Here is a 20,104-nt window from a genome sequence, read left to right on the forward strand (position 1 = left end):
GATAAACAGAGTTTTCGTCCCCCTTTTTCATCCTCTGGGTTTTACAGTTTGCCATTTCCGACAGCCTCCGACAAGCTCTCTTATTAGCCTAGGAGGGATCATTTTGGTAAACAAGTAAGTATTATTTGGTACTTTGGGGCTGTTTACCTAAAATCTGGATTCATTGATCGGCGCCTCCCATCCCCGGGACTGTTGTAATCTACATGGAATAGACATTATGAGATTTAAGAAAAATAGCTAAGGTGGCAGTTGAGTCCGTTTAGGACAGATCATTATAAAATTCCATTATCACCGCTACAAGTTGGACGATTTGTCATCACAGAAGAGATGACAAGCTCAGAAATACTACATTTGTTATTATCAGATGATAAATGATATTCCATTAAAGCGGCAATACATCATCGGCAAAGCTGCAAAGAAGATATCAAACCTTTCAGGACTTGACTTATAATTTAATTTTCAAAAGCTGTCAACTAAAATTCCAAAGGCTAAGCATTTTCATTTTTAAAGTTCATCTTATTTATTTTCCTCATCTGTTAGTCTAATTTCAGTGATATGGCAAAAATAACTGATTATGTGCAATGTATAATTCTCTTCTTTTGATTAGGTAATATATCAGGTGTCACTTAGGCATTAAAAATTAAATGACAGATAATAAAACAAGAGAGCCCCATAAAACACACCTTATTTTGATTTACTCACGTTTTGAAATATAACAGTAAAGGACAGGTCAATATTTGTTAAAGATACACACATGCCATCAAAAAAAGCATATTTACTCATTACGGAGCGCGCTTTCATGCCATCTGCAGGGGAGCTGAACATGCTTTTCCATTTGGTGTTTATAAAATCTCTTCACAGATGAACAACTATTCTTTATCCCCATTCTATAAATCACACTCACATATTCTTTCCATACATGCAAATGCTTATACGTTTCCTGTTATTATCATTGTTACCAATATTAAGCACTCAAATGCTGGCTGGGACAGCGACAACAACTCTTATCAGTTTCTACTGGTGCGAGTGTAATTTCAATTTACGTGCGTCTTGCTCACGATCGCAGACTTGCAAACTTATCAGGAAATGTTCGCGGATGGCTCGATACTAACTATAGGAACAGAATCTGCACATCTGAGAGTTCAAAGGCAAGTCCTAAATCATTTTAGAGGCTCAGAGAAGGAACTTGCCCGAAGTCACACAGCAAGGGAGTAAAAAAGACGACAGAAGAAGCCATGATCCTCAATGCCTATCCTAATGTCTTCGGTGTGACATTATACCGACTGACAGCATCTTAGGAGCAAGGGGACTCTTAATACTCAGGATCTGGCCCAGCGTCCAGCTTATAGTTGGTGCTCCTCCAAGTTCTGTTAATGGAATGGATGTACAACGGACATATGGATGGATGGGTGGACAGATGGATGGATAGATAGATGAGTGCCTGTCTATTTTCTCTGATCCTCCATTTGGGAGCCTGATTTATTTAAATAAAACCTCTGGAGGTGGATCCAATCCCATCTTTTGCAAATGTAGAATGTAAGATGCTTCCTATTATGATGCTGGCTATCTCTCAGATCTTACAGATCACTCCCTGCTACCCTAACAAGGCAAGGGGATCTCTGAGCTGATATGTCTTCAGGCAACACAGAGAAGCAAAAGAGCTGGGTTTGGAGGTACTTTTCACTGCTGACACAATGACGAAATGACATTGACTCACAATGACGAAAAAAACAGTCCAAGTAGGTAAGGCTGCACCTCCATCTCATTGGCCCTGTGACATTGGCCCTGTCCCCCCATGGGGGATGCCACGCCTCTCAGTGACACTCAGTGCCATACAGGCAAGATGAGATAAATTAGCGTTCTAGAGTAAAGCTTTCCAAAAACCAAGAGACTTTCATTCAAAGGATTGGTTTTTTCTTTTTTTTTTTTTTTTAATTATGGTAAAATACACAAAACATAAAATTGACCACTGTAGCCATGGTCAAGTGTATAATTTAGGGACATCAGTTGTGCTTACAGTGGTGCCCGACCATCACCCACTCTGTATTTATAACATTTTTCATCGTTCCAAGCAGAAACTGTATCTGTTAAGCTATAACTCCCATGGCCTACTCCTTCCAGCCCTGGGGTAATCTCTGGTCTACTTTCTTGCTCTATAAATTTACCTATTCTAGATATTTCAAGGCACCTGGGTGGCTCAGTCGGTTAATAGGCTGCCTTCAGTTCAGGTCATGATCCCAGAGTCCCAGGATCAAGTCCCACATCGGGCTCCCTGCTCAGCAGGAGTCTGCTTCTCCCTCTGACCTTCACCCCATTCATGCTCTCTCCGCTCGCTCTCTCCCAAATAAATAAATACATAAAATCTTTTAAAAAAATAGATATTTCATATAAGTGGAATCGTACAATATTTGGCCTTTTGTGCAAAGGACGGCCTTTGTAACTACAGAAGTAAAATATATCTGTTGTGAATATACAAATACATGAACCTATAATAAAAAGTAAATGTCCCAAATGTGCCTTGCTCCTCCACCCTCCTCCACATCACACTCTCCAGATGTAACCACTGATAACAGTCTAGTGTGTATCCCTCCTGTGTTTTTCTAAGCATGAAAACTTGTATTTCATAATGACTTCTAGAACAGACTCTGGAATCAGACCACGTACTTGTATGTGTGCCTTTGGGAAAGCTACCCTCAAGCCTTAAATCTGCATTAGTAATACGGCATTGATAACAATGCCAGTTTCTCTCCATTGTCAGTGTGAAAGGAGGTAAGTGTTTTAATAGCACTTAGCACAGTGTTAGGTAAACAGTAATAACTCATTAAATGGTAGCTATGTATTAGATGGGCTTTGGTTTTTAAAAGCAAAAATGTGATCACACCATTCATGTTTTTTTGTTTTACAACGTATTTTTAAAAACTCATTCCTCATTGGGGCACACATACCTATCTCATCCTTTCTTAACTGTTGCCTCCTATTAAAGGACTATAGTTCATTTTCAAGTTATGGCCTTCTGATATTTTTATTTATCTATTTATTTTTTAATAGAAAGGAAGGTCCAGCGATAAACCCTTGTGTTTATGGTCAATTGATTTTTTTTTCGAAGAATTTATTTATTTATTTGACAGAGAGATAGAGTGCATAAGTAAGCAGAGCAGCAGGCAGAGGGGGAGAGAGAAGCAGGCTCTCTGATGAGCACCCCGCTCTGCTGAGGGGGGCGGGATCCCAGGACTCTGAGATCATGACCTGAGCCGAAGGCAGAGTCTGAACCCACTGAGCCACCCAGGTGCCCCTGATATTTTTGTTTTATATTATAAAGTTAATGGAGCTTGCCACTCTGGAGCCCGCACTGTTCCTAGGTGGGTCAACACAATCCCAGGATTCTAATAATAATGTTAACTAGAAGAAAAGAATTACTTCATGAACTCCAACCATGGTCTAGGCATTGTGTCAGTGGCTTTGTATATCTTATCTCTGGTCCTCACTACACTGTTCTGCCTCTACTGGAAATGATCTCAAGGGTGGATGGCCCTGTTTGGGTGGTTGGTGCCTACAAGCTGGCAGGTAGTTCTTGGCATTCTGAGCAGTTTCCCTATCCAACAGTAATTCACTGGGCCGTGGACCAGTCCTTGATGAAATCCACCAGTCTTGGCTTGCTCATTTTCTCTTGTCAAATTTTGGACCAAGGAGTGGAGAAGAAAGGATGGAGGGAAGAGAGCTAGTGAATGGGGACTTGGAGATCATCCATTTCTTTCCCTAAGTAACACTGACCTTAACCTTCTGGTTCTGGGGTGGAGCTGAGAAGCAGAGTCTTTTTAAATGAGCAGGATTTTATGTAGATACAAACAAACAGAAGTATGGATAAAAGGCAAGGAAGCTTCAAAACCATCTTCTATCTTCCCAATCCCTGGTGTGGAAGAAGGGGATGGTCCCTGTGTAGAGGAAAGTCTAGGTTATAGTTTTCCAGCAGTCAAGCAAGAAGCTGCTTGTGTGGACTATGAAGAATTTGGAGCAGGGACAGTCAAATAGCCCTTAGGGTCCCAAGGAGACTGGAACCTTCCTCCCTGTCTAGGCAGAAGGAGAAAAAGCACACCTACCATTAGCTTCTGGCCATTAGGAGTGAGTTGCTGTTGTCCTACTGCCCCAGAGTGTGGGCTATCAGGCTCTTAAGTAAGCTGGGTGTTGCCCTGACTATTGCTAAGAATATCCATTCCAGGATTGGGTGGCCCCTGCTCATACAACTTACCAGTCTTTATAAAAATATAGAGAAATAAAATCCAAGTACCCTCTCACTCTTTAATTAGTAGATATCGAATGTATATATTTAAATCAGTCTCTAAATTCGAACCCCTGATATAGAATCCTGTTGCAGCAATCAATTTTATATTTTGAGTTCATAATTTTCAACTACTTTCAATGAAAGTCTGATGAAAAAAGATATTCTCATTACACAGTGACATTTTCCTGGAGTATCCCACGCCCTAGGAAATGGAATTTTTCCAGAGGCCTCTTGTCAAGAGTTTTGTTTTTTTTTTTAATTGCCTGGAATTCCATTTATCCTTTTATCTTTGAAAAATTATTCCGTCTTCCCTGCCATATCTAAGTCCCGCTAACTCTATGAAATCTTCCCATCTACTCCAACCCACTAATTTTTTTTTCTTTTTAATTAATTCTTATGCCATATTCTGGGCAACAATGTTTGGGAAATTACCCTTTATCTCATTGGTATTGTTTGGTTAGCCTGTAAGTATCTTGGGAAAAATGACAGCTCACCATTTACCATCTATATCCACTACAATTCCTACCACAATCCTGAGTGCTTAGATGAGGCTCGGTAAATATGTGTAGGTTATAATCCAGAGTCAGTAACAACAGAAAAATCCCCACTTGGAAGAAGGAAAACAAGATCCATGTTCCTTTTGTTCTTATCCCAATAACGAAATCCTTGAGCAAATGCTTTGTTTTTACAGTGGAATCTTAATCAGGTGCTGAAATTTCAAGAATGAGTATCCTTTATTTAGTCTCAATTCTTACAACCCATGACTTAAATGGGCCAGGTTATTAAATACTTGGGAGTTCAAATTATGACCTCCAAGCAGAGCATCTCGTAAAGACCAAATTCAGATGCTGGTAAACTTCATGTGAGAAAACTGAGGCAGCTTGAGAAATGGTTTGTACAAAGCAGTCTTTACCAAACGTAGTTGGTATTATTTGTAAAAGAAAAGGTTTTGGGGGTCAAATAGGGCTTGGGAAACCATAATTAAACAAGTTTGTTTCTGTTTCTTCATTGCAAGATTTTTCAATACTTTTAATAGGCTTATACCCTCCAAGAGGGGACATTAACGTGTTGAATTTCAGGTTTTTTATCTGAACCCTGTCTCTCTGGAATACCTCTGGGTCTAGAATACCCCCAAGTAATATTTTTTGGACTTCTCCTCTATGGTGATTCATCTGATATGAAGCCCTCCACTGAAGTCTTCTGACCAAGCACAAGGCTTCCCTATTTCCATCAAGACATCAAGTTAGAGGTCACAGCTCCCATCCTCTCCACTCCATCACCAACCTGAACAGAAGCTTCTATTAAAATAACCACAGCATGTTCAGGAGAACACAATTCACGTAAAATATCTCTTCTACTAGACCTGTTTATTTCACAGATTGAGTATGTGATGCTATTACCAAACTCCTACTCCCTAATCATCATTACATTATCTACATATAATATGTTAGATATTACTAATCATAGTATATGTAGTATATAATATAGTAGATATTACTCATCATATAGCAATGTTATTATATAATTATCCAGTAACCATATAAGACATGTGGTTAGGCCTGCGAAAAATGGGACCTCGGCTCTCAGATCCCAGACACCAGTTCCCCAAGGATAGGACGATGAGGGGTGGGGAGATGGGTTAGCAATGGACAGCAAAACAAACAGAAAATGCCTGAAGTTTCCTGTTGTGTTTAAAATAAAATGTATCACCGTGGTTTTGCTGAGAACAAATACACAATTATTATTTGAGGCTGCAGGCACACAAGTTCATATGCAGAAGTTAGGTAGTTTCCTCAAAGTCACACTTAGATATACCACACAGGCCAAGATGAGGGACCACACACTCGAGGCCGGTCAGTCATCTAATTCCACATCCTGTCATCAGCTGGGAGCTCTATATTCTTAGAAGTCAAGAGGCAATTTTCAGAGTGTGACGGGGAAAGCGAGGATAATAAAACTAAAGGTGTGCAAGGAGCGTAAGAACTAGTACTGTTTAGATCATTGTTAGGTTGCCATGAGCTCTGCCTTCTGACCTTAGTTCTAAGAATGGAGCCCATGGGTAGGTGCTAAGAGCAGACGAGTTTGGGCTGCAGGCACAGAGGAAGATAACTGATAGGGACATTGGAAAATAGAAGGAACTGCCTTTTGAGTTTGTAAACATCTCATCATGAAGGATACTTAAACAGAGACTAGACAACTCCTTGGGCTCTACCTTCTAAAGCAGATTCAAGAAAAGGTAAGGATAGAACCGAGAGCACCAGGAATATTTTTTAGGACTCACTCTAAGACTTTTTCCAGGCCCTCTGGCAAGGGGACAGAGGCTAAAAGTGTGCACTCGGGTCCTGTTCGGTCAGGGGCAGGAATGGGGAACCACTTCCTGCACTTCCTGTGATCCCTGGATCACAGACCACTCCCAGCTCCGCCCCAGCTCGGGGACCCTCTGAAGAATCTCTGGTATCTTCCTTTAACAAGCCTGTCAGAAGGTCACACAGTCTCCACCTCAAGGAAATCCCTTCCCATCTCTTCACCCTGATTTGTGCTCCTGTGACAGGAGGACTTTGCACCAGAGGGACGTGAGGTCCTTCCTCTCTGACCTGACATTTCATGGTTTTATTGGTGCATATAAATCAGATGCATACGAAGACATCTTAGAAACACTTGAGCTAAAACATTTTAACACGAGGATATTTCCAATGGATAACACATCTTTTTTTTTCTTATTAATTTCTTTTCAGCATAACAGAATTCATTGTTTATGTACCGAAAACACACCTTTTTACTCCAATCTCGGTTATAAACCTCAGAATACAGGCTTTGGGTGGAAAGCAGGGATGCAAAGAAATAAAACACATTCAGGGGAGTTTTAGAAAAGAAGACTGGGAGGGGTCGGTGTGGAGACCAAAGAACTGAGACTGGGCTCTGTGGGAAAAGGACAGAGAGGGAAGGCTCAAAGGGAAGGGCATTCCCCAGTCAGTCCCAGCGAGGCGCAGGTTCCTCCAGACATGCTGAGCGGAACCAGACAGAACGGGCCTTTTCTGGGCCACCTCTTAACAGCTACAGGCAGCCTCCTCCAGTTACTGATGACCATTTCTCCCCCTGGCTGGATCCCTTTACCTGGTGCTACTGTGGCTTGCATTCACTCTGCTCGTTCCTTCTAGGCTTCAGTTTCCCTAGCTGGACTCTCTTGATTAGCTGTCCCAACCACCTCAGCAAACTTGGGGTCCCACTCGCACCCACACCAGCTGAGCTGTCAGGGTCCAGAGATCCACCTGGGAGCTGACATGCAGACAGTTTCCACATATCGGCCCCCTGCAGACCCCCTAGGGCCTTCTTAGGAACAACACTCTATGGATGAGAAGAAAGAGCCAGGGAAGGATGGACCTCAGTCTCCTGGCTCCTGAGGGTTCCTTCAAAGAGGTCTACAAAGAGGGTTCCCCAGTAGGATTTACCTATTTTTCCATAGCAATGCTCGTCCTTGAACTACCACTACCCCAACAGGCCTTGCCCTTCCCTGCCGTGTGTCTTCACTCTCTCATAATGCCTCCTGGAATCATCCTCTCAACGCACTACTTAGACGTAATCCTTAAGAAGGGGGCTACTTTTAGAAGGACCACGGGCTCGGTTACCCACTGAATTCGACGTCTGCCATTTTGGACCCTGCTCGGTGTAGCCCCATCCCTGAGTCGCCTTGCAGGGGACTCAGAAAGGAAAACAATAGCAGGCCCCAGTGGAAGGTTCTGTGAAAACCACAGCCCTGAGCACCATGATCATCCCCCCACAACATGCATTCATCTCTGTCTTCTTTTTCAAATTTGATTTTAAATATTTACAGCATCATACATCTTCCCCACCAGATATTACTAATGAACTGTTACTGTCTGCAAAACCTACAAGATGAGTGACGGCCAACTTAAAAAGAGCATCAATGTTTTATTCGTAAAATAGAAGCTGGAAACAGAAAATGCTTATGCGTTTTTAGGCCTTTCATCATTATTATTATTGATCCTCTAGTAGAGGGAAGGCACTCTGGCAATTAGCAAAATCAAACAGAACTGAGGTTCCACATGGCACCAGCAAAAAGTTTATAAATATGTAAATGTTTTTATCTGCTTAAATCAGTCAGTGGGACACATTTCAAGAAAATGTAAATTAAAAAAAAAAAAAGAAAGTGTAACTTTTCAACTTGCAGATTTCAAGAAAAAAGTGAAATGTTCGATTATCTCACCGACAAAGAAGGAACTCTGTGTTCCGGTGGGTCCCTCCAGAGACAAGGCTGTGTGCTCCCCCAGCCTTTAGTTTGTATTTCTTTTTCAAGGTTAGAGGTCAAAGCTCCACTGACCTTATCAGGGCAGACCCGTTACCTTTCCTGCATCACTGTTTCTGATCTTTTAGGTGGAGATAAGAATGTCTACCTACTTTGCAAGTCATTAGCATCAGGGGCTACTCCCTGCCCAGCGCGCAGTAAAGGGTTCCAGCCTCTTCTATCTAATTCTCTCTGTTTATGGAGGGACCAGCATCTTTAAATGTTCTGCCTTTGCCAAAGGAATCTCCTTTATCCAGGTATTCAAACCTAGCTGAGGTCAAGGCCTTCAGGTGAGTTAGAAAGCCCTTATTCCATGGACTTCAAGTTTTTATCAGCAACAATTCCCTTCCAGGGTGACAAGGAGTGGCCGGGCATCTGTGCCCACCACGCGGACTGACCCTGGTGGCTGTGTGCTCTTAGGATACTATATATCGCCCGGGTCTTTAAGAGTATGAACCTGAGGTCCAAAAGTTTGGGGTTTGAGACTTTCCTTTACCACTCCCTAAATCTGTGTGTCTGCGGGAAATAGCTTCTCCTCTCTGGGCCTTATTTAACTCATCTTTAAACAAGCGGACTGAGGCTCTCTTCAGAGTTCAATGAGATCAGTGCACGAGGATTATTTAGCACAGGACGGGACTCACGGGAAGTGCTCAGGAAACGCCAGCTGTTAGCATTACTTGAGTCTTAGTTCCTTGTCTAATAAAACAGGACTACAGCCCCTTGCCTTGCCTTCCCCAGAGGCCTATAGAGAAACTCTCAGGGGATGGCTGTGATATCATGTTGCAGTCTCAAAACATGACGCTCTTGCTTTTTCTGTGTGGGATTCTGGATGACCCTCTGGAAAGATCATGATTCACATGAACACTGTCCAATCACAGCGAAGAAAAGACCGTGTGTGTGTGTGTGTGTGTGTGTGTGTGTGTGTGTGTGTGTGTGGCGTTCCATTTAACCGTGTTCTAGTTGAGGTTGTGGCCTGAGTCCTAGAAACTGATCACCCAACCCCTGCCCGCCCTTACATTGAGCTGATACCTCTCTATTCTTCCATTGTGCTCTAATTCCCTGAAATAAGAGACCCAGCTCTTTCCGGAGGGGGATGTCTTCAGCTAGACCTTGGGCATAGCAAAGCCCAGAGGAGACCCCGAGGATCCTGGGAAAGGGGCAGTCCTCTGCTGGGACAGGGTAGGAGAAGGAGGTGGTTTGTCTCTAAGGTCACTGTGCCCTTCCTTCCAGATTAGGCTGATGATAAGGCAGCTCGGATCCAGTCATCAAGCTTAGCACCGTGGGTGACAGAATAATTTAATGCCTTCTCCAGGAGGGATGAGTCAGCTCTAACACAGACCTTTTACAGTCTCCTAAGCAGACAGACCCTGAATCCATCTTGTGGAGTTACTTATCTCTGTGTCCTCTAAAACACAGAGCACAGTAATTGGCACATAGGTATAAAACAAGTGTTCACTGATGAAAGGAAAAACAAATCTATGGGAGGGGTAAAGGTGGGGGGGTGCAGATAGAGGAGCAGAGAGCAGTGAAGTTGAAAAGAGAAGATCCGTCCTGGAGTGTGTGTCCGGAGATGACGGCCCTGGATTCCAGGTCGGGTAACTAGGTTAACTGTAACAAAGCCTGCGGTATTTCGCTTCATAGGAAGCATCCGTTCTGGGAAAGATCCAGCAACCAGGACATGGATGGTGTCACACCTTCTCTAACCTACAGGTCCATTCAGGTACTAAGAATCAGACGGAGAATGAGACTCTGGTGGGGCTGCGGGGCACGGTCCGAGTGGCAGACTCCTGCTTTCCAGCCCCAAGCCACATGTTCCTTCTCTCACTCCCCACGGGCTGCAGGAGGGACACACCTGCCTCGGGTTTCCAGGTTGCAGGTGGGTGAGAGGGGCTCAGATCCTCACAAAGATGGAAAACTGAAAGCACATCAAAGAGGATGAGGTTGAAGAGAGGGAGCCTGGCCTCCCCAAGACCTCCCCACTCTGGCTGGATCTCCAAGAGGCCTCAGAACACAGGTCTTTTTTTCACTTACTCACCAAGTTTCCGTTTGGTCCATTCCCATCTGCAGCAAAGGATGGTCAGTTACCACAAGGGGCAACTCTCCCTCCTTATCTTGCTTCATTCTCAGGGCTCAAAGTGCCTCAGATGTGCTAGCTACCAGCGTCTTCCTCTCCTTGCGGAGAATGTGAGTAAATCTCATGTCAACAAAGTTAACTTTCTGTCTACACACCACATCCACCTGATCAACCTTTCCCCAGAAGCACTTCAGGAAGCTGGGGAAACTGGGTTTGCTTTCTCAGGACCTGGATTTCAGTAGCGAGAATTATGGATGGGGTACTTGGCATGTTTCCCTGCCCACGAGGCACACCACACCTCTGGGATGTGGGTAACATGCATCTTGAACTCAACAACGGGTAGAAAGCCACAGGTCCCCAGGCAGTACCCCCAGTCGACTCCAAGGAACCAGCCACTCTGGAAACTAACACACATTTTTCCACAGCCCCTTTGAGATTTAACTCTCATGGGTTTCTGATTATAAATCATCAGGGAAATTTTAACTGGTAGCAGTGCACATACAGTTAATTGAGTCATTTTTCCCAGGATGTCAGCCTTTGCTGCTATTTCTATTCTGAACACTGACTCATACTGTTAATTTAAACTGTGTGTGTAACTGCAGAGATTTCATTACCTTTGGCATTCATTTTGTCCTAGAAAATCTAATTTCAGAACAGAGAGGGGAAGGTAAAATAGACTTCTACTCCCTGCACTGAAATCTTTCTCTCTCTCTCTCTCTCTCTCTCTTACACACACACACACACACACACACACACACAACTCTCCTTTGGTCTGTTGGAAGAAATCCCCGCTGGTCCCATTTTCTGGTAAGGCAGAAAGGAAGGTGTGGCTCTGGAAGATGGGAAAGTAGCATGTCATTCCTGCCAAGTGAGCCAGAACACATACTCTGCATCAACCTTGACTCTGAGCAATGTTTTATCAGGCCGCAGGAGAAGAGGGTTAAACTGGCCAACTTCTGAGGCCCTTCTCGTTTTGACATCCCAGCAAAATCACCCTGTGTTACCCTATCTTTGCATGGGCTCCACACAATATTAGTTTACTTCTTCCTCAATTCATTCAACAAATAGTTACCAACCACTTCTTCTGGTGCCATGGGACAGCCAGATGTTTCAAGAGCTGTGCATTACAGTGGTTAAGAGAATGACTCTGGTCACAGAAGGCTTATGTTTGAATCCCGGCTTCCCATCTTACTAGCCGCACAAACGTGGACAAGTCGCTTCACCACTCCATGCCCCAATTTCTTTATCTATAAAATGTGTCAATAACCCTACCATGTAGAGTTACTGTAAATATCAATGAGTTTTTCCAGACAAATCGCTTAGAGCGAAGTGTGGCACGTAACGTATGTTGGGTTTTGCTGCTGTTCTAACACTGTGAGTAAAATCCCACATAATTACTGTCTTTGTAGAGCCTACAGTCTTAGGGAGGGGACAGATTTTAATGACTTGAACAAATATCAAATTGCAATAATGACAGATTTTACACATAGGTATGTTTCTGGGAGAGCTATAATAAGTATATCTGACACCGTGAGGAAAGAGTTCCAAAGTTTGGTGTAGATATGAAGGATAAATGGGAGTTATCCGCCAAAATGGAGGAAAAGATGTTCTAAGAAGAGGGGTCATGCGTATTCTAAGGCATGTGAAGGAAAGCAGTAGGTGCTGATTCACGTTGTCTTCCTGGGAACAGGCTGGGATGGTGTCTCTCTGCCTCCAGGAAGGGAGGCGTGAACACGCAACTCACTCCTGCCAATGGAATGTGAGCAGACCAGTGTGTGCCATTCCTCAGGAGAAGCCCCAGGAGCCAGCAGGTAGTCTGCCATGCTTTCTTCTCCTGATCACTGCACTTGCTGCCATTACTGATACATTCTGGACCCACAGGGTGAGTAACTGATGGGCCTTTGTGCTTTTAACAGGCTGACATTTGGGGGTTGTTTGTTGCTACAGCTTAAACTATCGTATCCTGAATGATAAAGAAAGTAGGTGTAGCTGACAGAGAGAGTAGGGGGAGCATGGAGTCAGGTAAGACAGGAAGGTCTTTGGGGTCAAATAGTTAAGAGTTTTGTAGGCCATATTAAGGATATGCAATGTCGTCTTAAGAGCAAAGGAAATCGCTGAAGAATCTGGAAGAAAACAACAACAGCACACTGACCTCATATGGAGAAGAGATGGGGAAGAAACCAAATCATGGAGCAGTAGGAATGGATAGGTGGGAATCTGCTGAACGGTCCAGGCAAGAGACCATTCTGGTTTTGCTATGGTTATGGTAGCAGATGGGAAGTGGCCACGTAGCTGAGAGCTATTGAGGAGATTAAAATGGATGAGACTTTGGTAATGAACTGGCTATGGCTGTTGAGAGAGAGGGAGGCTCCTAGTTTGCTAGCATGTCCAACTGGATGAATAATGGGGTCACTCACAGGATGGGGTTCTCTAATAAGTGAGAACCCCAAAACAGGCCTTCGGTTAATGAAAAGTTCCTAATGTCCGGGAATGGTTTTCAGCAAAGGGCTCATGCCAACATTCATTCATCAACAAGAAAACAATTCAACCTTATCAGAAAGACCAGGTATTTTTTAAACAATTCCAAGTATTTCATCATTAAAGCGAAGAAAGAATTTGCTTCAAAAAAAAAAAAAAAAAAGAAAGAAAGAAAAGAAAAAAGAATCGTCTTGTCCTCACCCAAAGAAAAACATCTAGAAAAAATATTTTCTCTGTCACTTTTGTAGAGGAGGAGTTTTCTTTTCCATGATGTATTATGATAAAAGTATCATATATCTCACTAAGAAACCAAACAAGAAAGTAAAATCTACTTTTTCTATTTTACTTTGTGGGAAGTAGTAGAAGCAATGCAACACTTCGGAGTCAGAGGAGCCTGTGTTTGAACCCCACTTTTTCACTTACTAGCTAGGTGATCTTGGGCAAATTAATGAACCTCTCTACACCTCAATTCTCCCTTCTGAACAATCAGGATAATAACAGCCATACCTAAGATGATTATGTGAATTAGATGGAATAATGTATGTGAAGATCTTAGTAAAGTCCTTGGGACAGAGTAAGTGCTCATTAAATGTTAATATTGACTACAGGGATTATCTAACAGGGATACTGATAGGTTATGCTACAAAAGTTTAGGACCTCCTCTTTCCCTAAGGAGATCCTGTTCAAAACACCCTAAATGAAAGAAAGAGTAGCGAGTTGGGATTATAGGCTCTGCTTCAACTCGTCCACGTAGCTCAAAGCTGAATTGGGCAATGTTTCTCAAGCCAGAAAACTAAATGAGAGGTCTTGTTCATGTTTTCCCCTTGAATCTGAGATGGCCGGCGGACACAGACAGAGGAAAGGAACAGAACAGAGAGAGGGAGGCCAGTCCTAACGTGGAGGCCGGCTGTTCCCTGATGTTCCTGCGAGGAACGTTCCATCCTTTACCAGAGCAAGCCTGCCCGCTCAGAACGTGTGGACCATGGACAATGACAAGATCTACTGGCAAATCTAATAAGTACTATAATTTTGAAGCACTGTTGTGCATAAATACTATTTCAAGATCCCCATGACAACTGTAATACAAAAACACCAGGGATTTCTGGAGGATGAAAACATCACAGGTGCCACGAACACTCCCGTGGTTTGTTAGGTAGCTTCATAATTGAAGATTTTGGGTGGAAGTCGGCAGAGATATTATTTTTTCCCATCCAAGTGCAGTCTCCTCCTTGCTAAGCATCTACCCATATATGCCGTCTTCCACAGGGATAAGGATCCTGACTGTACAGATATGGCCTCTGCTTAATGGAACCCAACAGCTCATGGGGTACCACTGTAATACAGACCATTTATTAGGCACTTAGTGTGTGTATCATGCAGTGCTAAGTGCCACTCGAGTCATTTTGATCCCCACAACAAACCTAATAGGTCAACACCATTACTGTTCTCATTTTCTAGACAAACTGGATCAGATGAGACACATATCTGTCCCAGGTCAAGCAGCCAGAGAGAAATGGAGTTGGGATTAGAACCCCTGCACCTGTAACTCCAGAGCCTTGGGTCATGTGGCACTCAGTAAACAAAGGCTTTGATTCTGGCCATTCATCCAATCACCAGACCCAGGCTTGATTGCTTTCAGAACAGATCCCTTCCAATATTGTATCCAATGTACAGATAGGATAGACTGGCTTATCAATTTTTCAAGGTACTTAATGCCCTAGAAATAGTCAAATATTGTTCAGGTATTTAAGAATATTCCAGGGGAAATGAAAGCCTTGTAAGAGCATTGTCTTTCTCGTCACCAACGTCAAAGTCAGCCCTCAACTGCATTTAGCTACTCAGTGCCAATACATATAAAAGCCAAAGGAAATTCAGTAGCAGAAAACTTCCCCTCCATGCATCTATTCTGAGGTTAATGGCACTAAAATCTTTAAACCAGCCCTCTGGAGGACTTCTCTTCTAGATTTGTTATTTGAAAATCAAAATACTGTAAACTTTCACAGGTTGCTTTTTTGATGACAAGCAAAAAGATTCATGGATTTATTTATGTTTGTTTGTTTTGTTTTGTTTTGTTTTGTTTGGGCTGAAACTAGGATATTGTACATCCATTAGAAATTCCAAGCTGCCTTCTAAGCTCTTACTTGACATCTACCAAATCTTTGAACTTGGCTGGGTTTATCCAGGATATCACTACAGATGGTTCATGATCAGAGAAAAGATTTTTGCCCCTAGAATTGTGTATATGCATCTCTCAGAAGACGCTCAGAGGAGAAACGATCAATGAGAGGCAGGCTGTGTGCTCATTCACAAATGTGAGCTCATCTTTTCTTTCCAGCTGACTGTCCGGTTTCTCTGAAAGCTAAAAAAAAAAAAAAGAAAGAAAGAGAGAAAGAAAGAAAGGAAACTTATAAATAAGTGCTCGTTATGCCTAAAGTGGGGTTAAACAGGGATCAGAAAATATTACCCTGATGAATTGATACTGAATCCCCAAAGCTCTGTGGTATTCCTACTTCTGTTTTTAAGTTACTATTTTTTTTTAAGATTTTATTTATTTATTTGACAGAGATCACAAGTAGGTGGAGAGGCAGGCAGAGAGAGAGGGGAAGCAGGCTCCCTGCTAAGCAGAAAGCCTTATGTGGGGCTTGATCTGAGGACCCTGGGATCATGACCTGAGCCAAAGGCAGAGGCTTTAACCCACTGAGCCACCCAGGCACCCCCTTAAGTTACTATTAATGGTACGCGTGACTTAATTTCCCACAAAGTATGGGAAGCATGGTCATTTTCATCCTTGGATGTTGTTACCCATTGTTACATTGTTTTAGTTTATCAGATCAGGTTTTATCACTCCTAGAAGATAATAGGGTTTGAATGAAAGCTAAGTCAACTGACGAAATGTTGTTTATTTTAAGATGAAAGGGAGATAATGCTCACTATATTCGCTAATTTCCAAGGGGACCTTGTAGAGGAGGCATAGAATTGGGAGATGCTGCACGATCAGATGTGTCAAGGAAATGAAGGGATATAATATAGATCAATCTTATAACAGTGTTTGACCCATGGTAAATTGTAACTGGGTTTGTTTTCTTGTCTGGCTACAGATAGGAAATATTTGCCAGAGGTAGCCAGTTTGATCTGATTTATCCCAGGGAAGGTTAATGTCACCTTGGTTCTGACACCTCTGCGGTGCATCCCTCCCGGGAGTCACTCAGACCCATTTAGACTACATAGTTGTGTCTTACATTGGAACCTATAATATGCCCATGGGTAACCCTTCTTGGACCCTCTAAGCTCCAAGAGGACAAGAACTAAGCCTGTGGCATCCACAGCATCTGGCACATAAAAGGTGCTCACAAATACTTATTCAGTTTAAGAATGTGCACTTGTAGAAGGCATTTTCAACCTGAACTGATGGACCAGATGTCATAAGATTAAATGCTATCTGTTTCATCATCATGTGGGGGGCAAATTCATGTATAGGTTCTAGGACAATCTTGTCGATCGTCTATTAAATGGAAAGAATAAACCCTTCACATATTCCCATTTCCTTTAACACCAAGGGTCCCCACCACCACCAATAACAGGAGCTCTCCCCGCAGCTCTTTATCCAAAGAATCCCACTGAGTCCATGTTTCATTATGTCCTTTCAGTAGCATAGTTTCAAGAGACGTGATCATGGAATAAACCAAAATATACAAATATCAAGTACCTGTTCCGCCAAAGTAGTAGGAATGTAATCTCAAATGACTTGGCTCTTCCTCTTCCCCCGGGAAAGGTTCTGGGGATTGAGTCAGAGTTTCACAGTATTGACAGCTTGGAAGAGGGAGAAGGAAGACTGGCATCTGATCCTCTGTATTTCCTGTCCATGCCAATATACCCTCCGAAACAGCACCTCCCTTTCAGCTTTTGGCCACTGTTTCACAAAGGTCTCCATTTTCTCCTTAATTTTGACTCTTTCTGATTGAGTGTCTCTCTAGTTACTTCTGAGACATGCTTGATGCTGCGGGACTTGTTCTGTTTTTCCCATGACACTGGGGCATGACTATCTCTCTAAGCCCATTGCAGGTCCCTCATAGTTATCTACTCCTCCACTCTGCATCCTCCCTGACCCTGACCCTGACCTTCAAGCCCAGCGCAAGTAAGTTTTATCTAGTTCCTGAAGAAACTGACTCAAGATGTTTCTTCCCAGCATCTGTCTCTGCCTTGAGTCCTCCTTACCCTTAGGCTTAGTCCTTTAGAACACAAAACATAGGAAAGACTAAGTTTTACTCTACTTTCCACTTCTATCCCTTTTTAGCTGCAGCCTCTTTTGGAGTAGAGAAAACCAAACTTCTTGAATGGGGTCAGGTAATGTGTATTGGGGTGCCTGTATGGGGGCAGGCATGGGGGATAGAGAAAAATTATAGCAGATACTTTTTGTAAAAATGGCTTCAGTAATCCTTTCCATCCTTTTAGTCTCCCATTTGCAAAGTGACCTTCCTGCTTCCTCCCCCTCCCCATAAAGGAGTGGGCATCTATTTCCTTTATCCCTTGAAACTAGGTCAACCCTGTGTCTTATCTTTGACCTGCAGAATGGAGAGAAAGTGATATTGTGTGACTCAAATTGGAAAGACCTTGCTGCTTTCTCTTTTATCCTCTTGGAATGCAGTGCCAACCAGGTGAACCCCAGGCCAGCCTTCCTGAGGATGAGGACACATGGACAGATGATGGCCAGCAGGACAGCCTGGCATGGTGTGAGCCTGTCATGGACCATTTGGTCCAGATGAGCCACCAAATCACTGAAGACACATGAGTGACCCCAGCAAGGCCAGCAGAAAACCTACCACTGAGCTCAACCCAAACTTCTGACCCACAAAATCGTAAGTATACAAAACAGTAGTTATTTTAAGCTTTAATGGAATAATGGGTTATGAGGCAAGAGAAAACTGATACAGACATAAACACCAGGGAAAGCTGGGTAATGAGTCAACTTACTATTGTGGTGTAGCTCTGCCTTAGGTTTTATTTCCAGTATTTTCAGCATCTCGGAATGTCCACACTTGTAGACTACTTGTCAGAAAATTTTACAACATTTAGAACTGGAAAGTCCCCAGGGACTCTAGAGGAAAAGGCAGAAGGTGTAGATGATGGGGATAACTTCCCGGTATTAGCACTATTCCCTGGAGAGGCATAGGGAATGCTGATCACCTTAGCAAGAATTTACTGATATGCCTATTATATGCCCATACCCATGGTACTGAGACACCAAAATAATCCCATCCACCCAAGATTTATAACCTACTTGGTGGCAAAAAAATTAGGATGTCAAATACTTAAAACCATTCTTCCTTCAAAAGCAGAGTTACGTTTCCTAAGCGAAAGTCCCTGGTCGAGATCACGTTGCTAAGAGTCAGTCTGACAACCTATACACCGTCTCTCCTATCACTTACGTTATATGACTATGGCTCTCAGGGAAAGAGCTATCAACAGGAAGCGTTTGTGATATGTTCATTGAAATACCTGTGATACTTTATTTTCTGTGTAACTTCTATTGATCACAAAAACGTTTATGTGATCTGTTAGGTCTGGGGTTGCTTGGTGATATTGATCAAGTCGATCCCTTTGTGAAAAGCTACATTGATTAGTTTCCTGGCGAGCTGTTCAGGCCACTTGGGAAGATGTCAGTGGTGATACTCGTAGTTAGAAGAGTGAGGCTCACCCATCATGTCTTTCTGAAAGGAGACAGAACGGAAGACAGATGGATACGACTACATCCTGTTCAGTAGGCAAATACCTGGCGATCCATCTCCCAGCCCCCCTCCCATAGGGATAAAATTAATATCCAAGCGATGAACAGTCTCTCCTCCGTCCTTAATTAGCATCTGTACTGCAAAACCCACCTGAAATACCGGAGACTAAGAGACCAGTCTGGTCACTTTGAGCAGCCCCATTCATGTACACAGGTCTGCTCCGCTCCTCTTTGGAACAGCAACTGGCAAAACCCCAGAAACAGAACCCCACATCAGGGATGGAAGACAATAAACGTGCTTTGTCATGGAAAATACAATGTGAGCCCAAGAGGGATTAGAACAATGAGCTTCGGGGCCTTCTGACAAAAGAACACCAGATCACAATTACAAAGAACGCTCAGTAATTCCCATTTCTTGACAACTAAAATGAATTAATAGCTTGCACACCCAAAAGGCAACAACAAACGATGTTCAAAGGCTGCCTTGTACAAGAGCAGAACAAGTCTCCAGAGGTGGGGCAGGGGGAAGGCAAGTAACAATGCTGCTCCAGGACTCTGACCCTGGCCAGAACAACTTTCCCTAAGGCATGTTTTTTAGACCTACGCCCCTGAAAAGCACTTCAAAAGAGTTCCGTGACCGGCTGAGTTTGGCTATCAGTTGGAATAGAGGTTAGCTTATCTGAGAAATCCCAGGAATAAGAAGTCTCCGGGTTACGTGGGACAGAAACTGGTCAGGCTCCTTGTCACTTGTCTCTTCAATATGATCATTAATTCAGTCAAGGTGATCACTCCCTCCATCCAATGTTAGAGTTTAGGTTGCTCATCTGATAACAACGGGTTAGGTCCTGACTCTGTCACTCACTTAGCAAGGTGAGCAATTGGGTAGCCTTACAACCCTCTGCCTTGAGGATTCGTGGGAGAATACATGTGCAGGGCATTGTGAATAAGAGACCACAAATAATAGATGAACACTAGTGATTAACATGTTCTTATAATGGATAGCTGCTTAAAAAATACCCAACTTAGTATGTAAAATATTCCTATTATTAAGGCAATGCTTTGTTCTTTCTTTCTTTTTTTTTTAAAGGTTATTTATTTATTTATTTATTTGACAGAGAGAGGGATCACAAGAAGGCAGAGAGGCAGGCAGAGAGAGAGGTTCCCCACTCAGCAGAGAGCCTGATGCGGGGCTCGATCCCAGGACCCTGAGACAATGACCTGGGCTGACAGCAGAGGCTTAACCCA

The sequence above is a fragment of the Enhydra lutris genome, unplaced genomic scaffold (assembly GCF_002288905.1).
Source record: "Enhydra lutris kenyoni isolate GAN:26980312 unplaced genomic scaffold, ASM228890v2 scaffoldscaffold54, whole genome shotgun sequence".
NCBI lineage: Eukaryota > Metazoa > Chordata > Mammalia > Carnivora > Mustelidae > Enhydra > Enhydra lutris.